Here is a 9,600-nt window from a genome sequence, read left to right on the forward strand (position 1 = left end):
GTGCGTACTCAAATAGAGAAAAGAAATCAACAATATCAAAAGCAACACAACAAGGGGAGAAAGAAAGTTGTATTTGAACCGGGTGACTGGGTTTGGGTACATTTGAGAAAGGAAAGATTTCCAAGCCAAAGGAAGTCTAAATTAATGCCAAGAGGGGATGGGCCATTCCAAGTTCTTGAAAGAATTAATGACAATGCCTATAAGATAGATTTGCCAAGTGAGTATGGCAATGTGAGTGCTTCTTTTAATGTTGCTGATCTTTCTTTATTTGATGTAGGTGATGAAGTAGACAATGAGGCTGATTCGAGGACGAATCCTTACGAGGAGAGAGGGAATGATGCAATAAAGATAAGAATTACAAATGATCCTTTAAGCTTTCAAGGAGGTCCAATGACAAGATCCAAGTCCAAAAGTATGCAAGAAGCTTTGTTGGGCTTAATTAAAGACATTTGAAATGTTCAAACACAACAAGGCTCAGTCCAAGATTTAGGATTACAAAAAGGATCCAAAATCATCAATTTAGTGCAATAAGTTTGGGCTGAACTCATAGGTCCAATAAGATTCATTTGAAGCCTTTTTTTTTATTTTCATTTTATTAGGTTTTTCTTAAGTTATGGTGTGATTAGTTGTCTTTTAGAGTTACAAAATGGATGCACATAATTAGTTGCATTTCTATTGAAGCTCATGTTACTTCTTTCAGACAAGAAGCCTTGCAACTACATACAAAGCTTTCATCCAGGCTGTCTAAACTTGAGCAAGAAATGCAACAGATACTAGCATCTCAGCCTACATCACCTCTATTCTTGCAAAGGATAGAGAAATCTTAAGGCTGAAGGAGCAACAGAAATAGAGAGAGACCTTTATCCTACCAAACATCCCTGTCTCCTCTCCACTCAATTTTCCTATTTCTACACCCCATCCTTTTATGTCTTCGGTTATACCCTTCAAACAATATGCCACAGTTTTGATCCGGTGCCCAGAGCATCCAAGCCAGCAAAAGGGTATCTTCTAAAACTTCATCTTCTTTCTCACAACCTACAAAAGACAAAGGACCTGCAAAGCCACAGTTTGCCATACAAAGATACAACTCCTATCTCATCGAGTCGTATGTTTTGATTCAGATCTGTCTCGATTCGAACTTCAACGATCTAGTTCTTATTCTTCCGACCAAGAAACTAGATCCTCTGTTTCCACAACTGAATCCCGGTGTACTAGGTTCTCATGTGTTAATGAACACACAACAAGAACCGGACTTTACGGAAGAGACGGAAGATCGAGAATCCCTCGCTCCAGAACTTCTCTCCCTCCAAAACCAGCCCTCCGGTCCTTGGTTTTCTCTAGATACAGTGCCACCATCTCAATGGAGGAATAAAATCTTAGAATTCAATGCTTGGCTTGATCTCCGGATGATAAATCCTCACCTAATCTCCAAGCAGTCCCCAATGTAATTCACATCAAGATTTACCGGCACCTTACGAGAATGGTTCTCCCATTTATCTGAGTATCAAAGGATACAATTTGTTCAACTTGGTTCTGTTGCTCAAGCTCTGGCGCATATTCACCAACAATTTTTGGGTGATTACAATTTAATCTTCAGACAACGGAAACAAGAATATTTTGATCGTAAATGCTGTTCCATGAAGAGAAAAGATCTAGAAACCCACTATGTTCATATGTCCAAACTCTATTATGAACTCACGGGTCCAACAAATTGATGATCTCAAATATACTTTTGTCGACTCTCTACACCAAGAAATGCACGAAATTCAACGCATGATGACAGAGACTCACAGAGATATCACTCATATTTCTCTCGGGGAAATCTGGCAATTCACTCTAGCCTCTCTGGACAAAATGTGTGAACAGCAGAAACTATTCAAAAAAATTGCAAAAGGAGAAGCGTTGCTAAAGAACTTATGCAACAGGGATTATCTTCAAATCAAATGCAAAGAGAAACACTGTGACTGCAGATCAAAAAAGAAAAAAAACATTTTCTTCTTATTCCAAGGAATCCTCTCATCACAAGCGGAAAAGGGAAGAAAGATACCGGTTCGGAAAGAAGTCAACAAACAAGCGAATCGACGGTATACATCCGTGGCCAAAGAGGACACTATGCAAAGAAATGTCCCGACAAGCCGAAACAAACTGTTGCTCTTCTTCATCAATTGAAAGATTCATGTCCAGAAGATCTATCGGACCATGATCTTGAATCACTTTTTTCAGAAGAAGAAATGGCTTCTTCCCAAACACTCTTTGCCTTTCCTTGTTCGGGGATTCCAAGATGATGAAAATTCTTCCGATGAAGAAACTCCAATCTTAACCATAGGACCTACACTTCAAGTCAAAATTGAACCTCCAGACATACCCTGAGATTCAGACTCCTGAAAATTTTCACCGGTTATCTCCTTTACCATCACTGAAACCATCCTTGCAGGATATAGCCTACTTCATTCCCCGATGAACCACATCCCTACATAATACCTACACCAAGATGATCCAACTCTTCTTCCTCAACACTATCTATTCCTAGTTTTCCGGAAAACATAGGAAGTCCATCTTCTCCGAAATCACCACAAAGACAACCAGCTTCATCCTACACCCCTGGTTTCTATTCACATCCTTCCGGCAAATATGACAGTCTGCTCCTCACATCGCACTATTGGACACTGGTTCTCATTGTACCATGTTGAATCCAGATGCCTCAGCCAAATTTCGACGGAAGGAAAATTTATCATTTCAGTGAAAAGATTTCAAACTACGATGGTCTCAAAACAAAGTTGGAATACAGTTCTTCCCAGATCGCATCGTATGGATCTATGTCATTGGATCCTACTTATTTGGTAGAGATCTTCTTGTCGGATTCGACACCTATCATGTCATGGAGAAACTTCAAATTTTGCCAATGGGACTTAAGTATAAGCGTCGATTTCAACCTTATACTCAAAGTCCCAATCAATTCTCCATAACAGAGGTCCCATCTAATTTTGCACATTTAAAAGAATTATTTGTGCCATGCCGCTCTGACTCCCACTTGAGTTTCCATCATCCCTCTCCTGCATGTAAATCCAAATTTCTTCATTACCCTTCCTTTCAAGCTAAATGAAGACATTAATCCAACCAAAGCCGGTCATCCCGGAATGTCTCCTTCCGACTTAGCTTTGGCAAGACAAGAATGTCAAGAACTGCTTCAACAAGGTTTAATTGAACCAACCCAGTCTCCTTAGGCATGTCAAGCATTCTATGTGGAAAAATGAGCGAAAAAGTTAAGGAAAGAAAAGGCTTCAGGATTGACTATAAGCCTTTAAATCATTTTCTTCGGATGATAAGTTTCCAATTCCGAAAATCTCTTCCCTACTAGTTCGTCTTCAAGGAGCGACTCTCTTCTCAAAGTTTGACTTAAAGTCGGGATTCGCGCTAGGCATTCACCCTAATGACAGGATATAAGATCGCTTTCCGCATTCCAGACGCACAATATCGTTGGACCGTCATGCCTTTTGGCCTTAAAACGGCTCCTTCTATTTTCAAAGGGCAATGATCCGGATTTTTGAGCCACTTGGATACTTGTATCATCTACATAGATGATATTCTCCTCTTTCTAAATCCTGTCAAGGAACATGAAGAGCTTCTTGACGTTTTCCGCTACACTTGGTTCATTCCTATGGTATAATGCTCTCGGAAAGGAAATCATACATCGGGCAATCCGAAATGGATTTTCTTGGCCTCGAAATTGAAGAATGGGCAGTATGAAGCAGGCCCTCATTTGGCCCAAGAACCGAGGCATTTTCCTGACGAGAATTTATCAAAAAGCAAGTTCAACAATTTCCGGGCATAATCAACTACATTCGAGACTTTATTCCAAAGGCCGCAAATGCATACAAAGGTTCTAACTCAATCAAGAAGGATGCTAGCCCATGGGCCCAAGCCCATAATCGGGCGATTAAACTACTAAAACAATTGGCCCAAAAGACTCCTCCACTCTCTATCCCTGCCGATGATGCACAGTTGATTCGCAAACTGATGCTAGTGACCTTGCTTGGGGTGCTCTCCTTCCGCAAGAACAAAACAAGAAGGAATCATTATGCAAGTATGTATCAGACGTTTAAAGACAGTGAGCTTCACTATCATTCCAACATAAAAGAAATTCGCTAAGTATGCAATTCAAAAATGCGAGTTCTTCCTTGTTTCAAGACATTTCATTGTCGAATGGACAACTCCAATTTTCCTCGTATTCTGGAGTTCAAAGGTCGCCAAATTCCCGATAAACGGCCTACCGAAAGAGTGGTTCTCTCTATATGATTTTGAAGTTCAACACATTCAGGGCAACAAGAACCTAATTCCTGATTTCTTATCTCGCCTCTCTAAGCCCTTCACAAATCCCCCTAGTCCTTCTTTCTTTATCTTTATGGCTCAGTTTAGCCATCGGACCACACACCCGGATCAACCAACCCTGTCTATTCCCCGAATTCGAACTTTGGGTTTATGACGCATCTTAGCCTTTTATAAAGATGTGGTTCCTCATCCAGAAGACTTCTCCGCTTCATTTCCATGGAGACTCTTTCCTACCATAATGTAGGACATTTCCCTCAACATCTGAGCAATTCTGGTACCTCTGGTATCTTACATGTCTATATCATCTTCCCATAGAGCTTCCATTACTACAGACCTTATGGTTCTTGCATAGGGAAGAAAATAAGTCACATCCTGCCTGGCAGTTTTTTCTGTTATTTGAAAATCATTATGCATGGCAACATCGTCTCAGAAGATTAGTTCATCAAGCAGGCCTCCTCAATATGACAGATCATGCAAAGGCTTTAACCTACCACACCATCCTCTTTCTCCACCAACAACACAATAAAGAAGACACTATCTCAACAACCATCACTCCCTGGAGAACCTTCCATGGCCGCTTTGAAGAAATGCCTTTCACTATCAAACATGCTCTACTTCATAAGGGAAATGAACTCAATCATTCAACTAATGAGGCATTTCCAGACCAAGATGCATAGGAGACCCTCGGATCAAAGACGACTGATTTCTCCTACTTCTTCAACACCTTCAACTTCATCCGGTCATCCAAATGAAGCCACATCATCAATGGAGTTAAACCCGGCTTTCCTAGAACCATGGTCACAACCGGAAGAACCTCCTCCATCGGATTCTCAATTATTGTCTCAAGAGATATCTCGAAAATCTCCTCGATGCCATTCATCCGACACACCGGCCCATCACGACGCATTCGTCATAATTATGGCATAAGTGAGTCGGATGACTCGATGAAGACTACTCGAACATGGACCTACCAATAAGCGTGATTTGGTGAAGAGCGGATAAGCACTCACAAAAGCAAGATGCTCCACTAAGAAGATGCTCTATATTATTGTACTTAAAGTAGATATTTTGGCTTTTTATGTCACATGTTTTTTGGCTTTTTATGTCACATGTTTTCGTCTTTATGAAAAGGAATATATTCCTTTTTACGCATGCATTAAGCATAGTACTCTTGCCAGGTGGCAAGAAATTGTGGTTTGTAAGTTTATCTTGACATCTCCCTTCCTCCTATATAAAGGGAAGATCGTCTCTCTTGTAAATCAGGTTGTGCAAGGAATAAACACTTATATTTCTCTTATCTTTCATGGCTTTCTAATTTCTCTCTACTCTTCTTCTCTATCCTATGGCAATGAATTAGTCATTGCTACGATCCGCTTCTTATAATCTAAAAGGGCTAACTCGACTAACTCGGCTATTCGAGTTTCAAAGAAGCAGAAAGACCCCCATGGCGAGGTGCCTCTTTGGTCTTAGCTTAAAGAAACTCTCTTGCCTTGAGTAAGGATATTCTCCTTGAGTTTACAGCATGAGGATTATAGCATGAACAGCTCTCGGCGTCATCCTGGTATCAGAGCCACATGGTTTAGAGAAGAAGAAACTCATCTACAAACATGGAAACAACTTCAAAATCATATAGAGAGAACCACTCTTTCAGGCGGAGAAGCTGTTTATCAGGAATTTGGCGACCTTTGAACTCCAGAATACGAGGAAAATTGGAGTTGTCCATTCTGACAATGAAATGTCTTGAAACAAGGAAGAACTCGCATGTAAAAACAGCCACTTTTAATAAGTTTTAAGGGGAATTAAAGGGAGAAACGTGGGGAAGCTCAAAAGACATCCATTTAGGTTTCTTTGTCTTGTTTTGGCTATAAATATCAAAGCCAAATCCATTTGTAAACATAGAATTTTGAATGATAATCTTTGTTTGCTCTTTGTGAGTGTTTTTGCTTAAGTTCTTGCATGAACTTTGAACTTATCAAACTATTTTTAGTTTGTGGCGTTCTCTAACCAAAATCTTGTGTTTGATTCTTAACTTATCAAATCATACTTGGTTTGTGGCGTTTGGAGTTGAATTCAAGTGCTAGTTTCATTGTTGGAACTAGTTTTTTTCCTAACTTCACTTGATGAGATCCTTGGGTTTTGGAATCATCTTGATTGGAGGGTGTTTTTCTTGCATTCCATATGTATCATAACTCATTAGTTATTGGGGTGTGTGGTTGCTAAGATGATGATTTCCTATCAAATGCATAGAACTCCTTGTCATATGTAGGGTAGTTTAGACTTGCTCCACGTAGCTTTTTGCTAAGAATGCTATGGGCTTGCTTTCTTGCATCAAAAATCCTCCAATACCTATGCAACTTGCATCACACTCAATCTCAAAAGGTCTAGTAAAATTTGGCAAAGATAACAAGGGTGCAGAACTTAATTTGTCCTTTAGCAAGTTAAAAGCCTCATCTTGTTTAATTCCCTACTTAAAACCAACATTCTTTTTGATGCATTCAGTTAAAGGTGCAGCTATGGTAGAAAAATTCTTAATGAACCTTCTATAAAAGCTAGCTAAACCATGAAAGCTTCTTACATCACTTACACTTGTGGGTGTTGGCCATTCTCTAATTACTTTTACCTTTTCTTGATCAACATGAATGCCCTTGTCATTGACAATATATCCAAGAAAAGTAATTTCATTAGTGCAGAAACAACATTTTTTTAGATTAGCATACAACTTCTCTTCTCTAAGCACATCAAAAACACAAGTCAAATGTTGTACATGCTCATCTAAATTCTTGCTATAAACCAAGATATTATCAAAATAGACAACAGCAAATTTGCCTATGAATGCTCTTAAAACATGATTCATCAATCTCATGAAAGTGCTTGGTGCATTAGTTGAACCAAAAGGCATTACTAACCACTCATATAAACCATGTTTAGTTTTAAAAGTTGTTTTCCATTCATCATCTTCTCTCATTCTAATTTGATGATAACCAGATATCAAATCAATTTTTGAAAACAAATATGAACCATGCAATTCATCCAATATGTCATCTAGCCTAGGAATGGGATGTCTATACTTCACCATGATTTTGATGATGGCACGACAATCAACACACATCCTCCAAGTTCCATCTTTCTTAGGCACTAACAAGACGGTTACGGCACATGGACTCATGCTTTCACGAACATAACCCTTCTCCATAAGCTCACTCACTTGCTTTTCGATTTCCTTGGTCTCCCCCGAATTACATCTATATGTTGGTCTATTTGGAATGCTTGCTCCGGGTATGAAATCAATTTGGTACTCAATGCCTCTTTTAGGTGGCAAACCATTTGGAATTTCTTCCGGAAATAAATCTTCATAAACCTGCAAAAGATCAATAACAACACTAGGCAAACAATTGGTTATTTCGTTAGAAATATGCAAAATCTCCTTGTACACAAGTACAAGCATGTGTTGCCTCAAAAGCATAGCTTCCTTCACATCACTCATTTTTGCATAAACACTCATTTTTCTTTCATTTGAACCTTTCTTGTTTTCTTTCACCATGTGTTTCCTATTTTAGTCAAGAGAATTGGAATTTTAAGATCACTCATCTCACCTTTTTCTTTACTCTCAAAGGTTTCGCTTCCCAAAGAATTTTCCAATGAAGAACCCATTTCTTCATATTGTTGCTTGATGCGCATTTGGTCTTCAAAAATCTGTTTTGGAGTTAATGGTCCAAGGTTAAACCTTTTTCCATCCATAGTCAAAGTATACATATTTTTTAATCCATCATAACTAGCCCTTCTATCATATCACCTACATCAAACAAAGACAAGTCACTAACATTGAAAGTAGCACTAACATTGCCATACTCACTTGGAAGTTCTAGCTTGTAGGCATTGTTGTTGATGCGTTGAAGCACTCTAAAAGGACCATCTCCTCTTGGCATAATGATATGGACATGGCCAAGCTTAAAGATGGACTTGATGGAGAGGACAACAAGAAAACCAAAGATAAAGCTAAGGATCCATTGAGCATGCTACAAGGCCCAATTACAAGGTCAAGGTCCAAGAAGCTACAAGAAGCCTTAATTGGCTATATGCAAGATCGGGCTAGTCAAGGAAGCCCAATTGGTCATGCTAGGATAGGCCCAAGTAAAGACACATCTGAATGGGCTTTATTTAATGTTTTGCAAGTCCAAATACATGAAGACTAATGTGGGCTAATATTTGGGCTGAAATCTCTTCTTTAAGTTCAGAACAATGTTATTGCCTATTTTTCTTATGTGGCGTGCCTAGGGTTAATAGTTTTACTAGGGTTTATTATGTTAGGTGGCTATAAAAACGCCCCTTAAGTTGTGTTTTGGGAAAGAATTCGAATTTTGATAAAATTATAGTAGTTGTTTCCTTTGCATATTTGCTTGAATTCTTGAATTCTTGTTGAATGCATAAACCACTTATCAAGGAATTGATCTATCCTTGTGGGCGTGTTAAGGGTTAGGGTTTAAAGAACTTAGTTTTCTTTAGGTTCCGATCTTGATCAACCATATCTTGCAATCCGATTTAAGCGGTTCTTGGGTTTTGAAACTCAATTTGTTCTTGGGTTTCTAAGATAGTAATTCACGGGTTCATAATCATTAGGGTTCGTGGTTCTAATCCTTGGAGGTTCTTAACATTTGGTATCGGAGCTTTGGCTCTTAAATCAGTTATTTATCCCTTTTCTTTGAGTTATTGTTTGTTTTCCTTGAGTTCTTGATATTGTTCTTGAAGTATTCTTGGTATTCTTGAGATCTACATTGTTTAGTTCTTGATTCTTGTAGTTTTGATTCCGATTCAAAAAAAAAAAAAAAAAACAAAACAAGAAAAGAAAAATATCGGATCCGAATTAGCAAAAAAAAAAAACAAAAGAAAGGAATAGATCCGATTGGTTTGATTGTCTTTGTTAGTGGAAGATACGTATTTGGTATTGAAATCATTGTTCTTGGGGTGATTACATAGATATTAGGGTTGTTAAAAGGTTTAGGGAGATTTTCACAATCCTACATAAATAAGGATTTGGTGGTACGTTTGGGAAGATTCAAAGGGACATTAAATTCCAATGACTGAGCCCTATACATACCATCTTATTTGAATTGATTCAGCTCTAAATTCATTTTTGTCCTTCATTTATTCTCCTCTTTGTGTGTTTTTGAGTTTGGGCAGATTTGACACATTTAAAGCATAAAGAGGTAACCTTCTTCTCTTGATCAACCTTCTTTGTGATTTTTGCTTCCTAAACTGCTCCTTCTTTTCCTA

This window comes from Ricinus communis, chromosome 8, assembly GCF_019578655.1.
Source record: "Ricinus communis isolate WT05 ecotype wild-type chromosome 8, ASM1957865v1, whole genome shotgun sequence".
Taxonomy (NCBI): domain Eukaryota; kingdom Viridiplantae; phylum Streptophyta; class Magnoliopsida; order Malpighiales; family Euphorbiaceae; genus Ricinus; species Ricinus communis.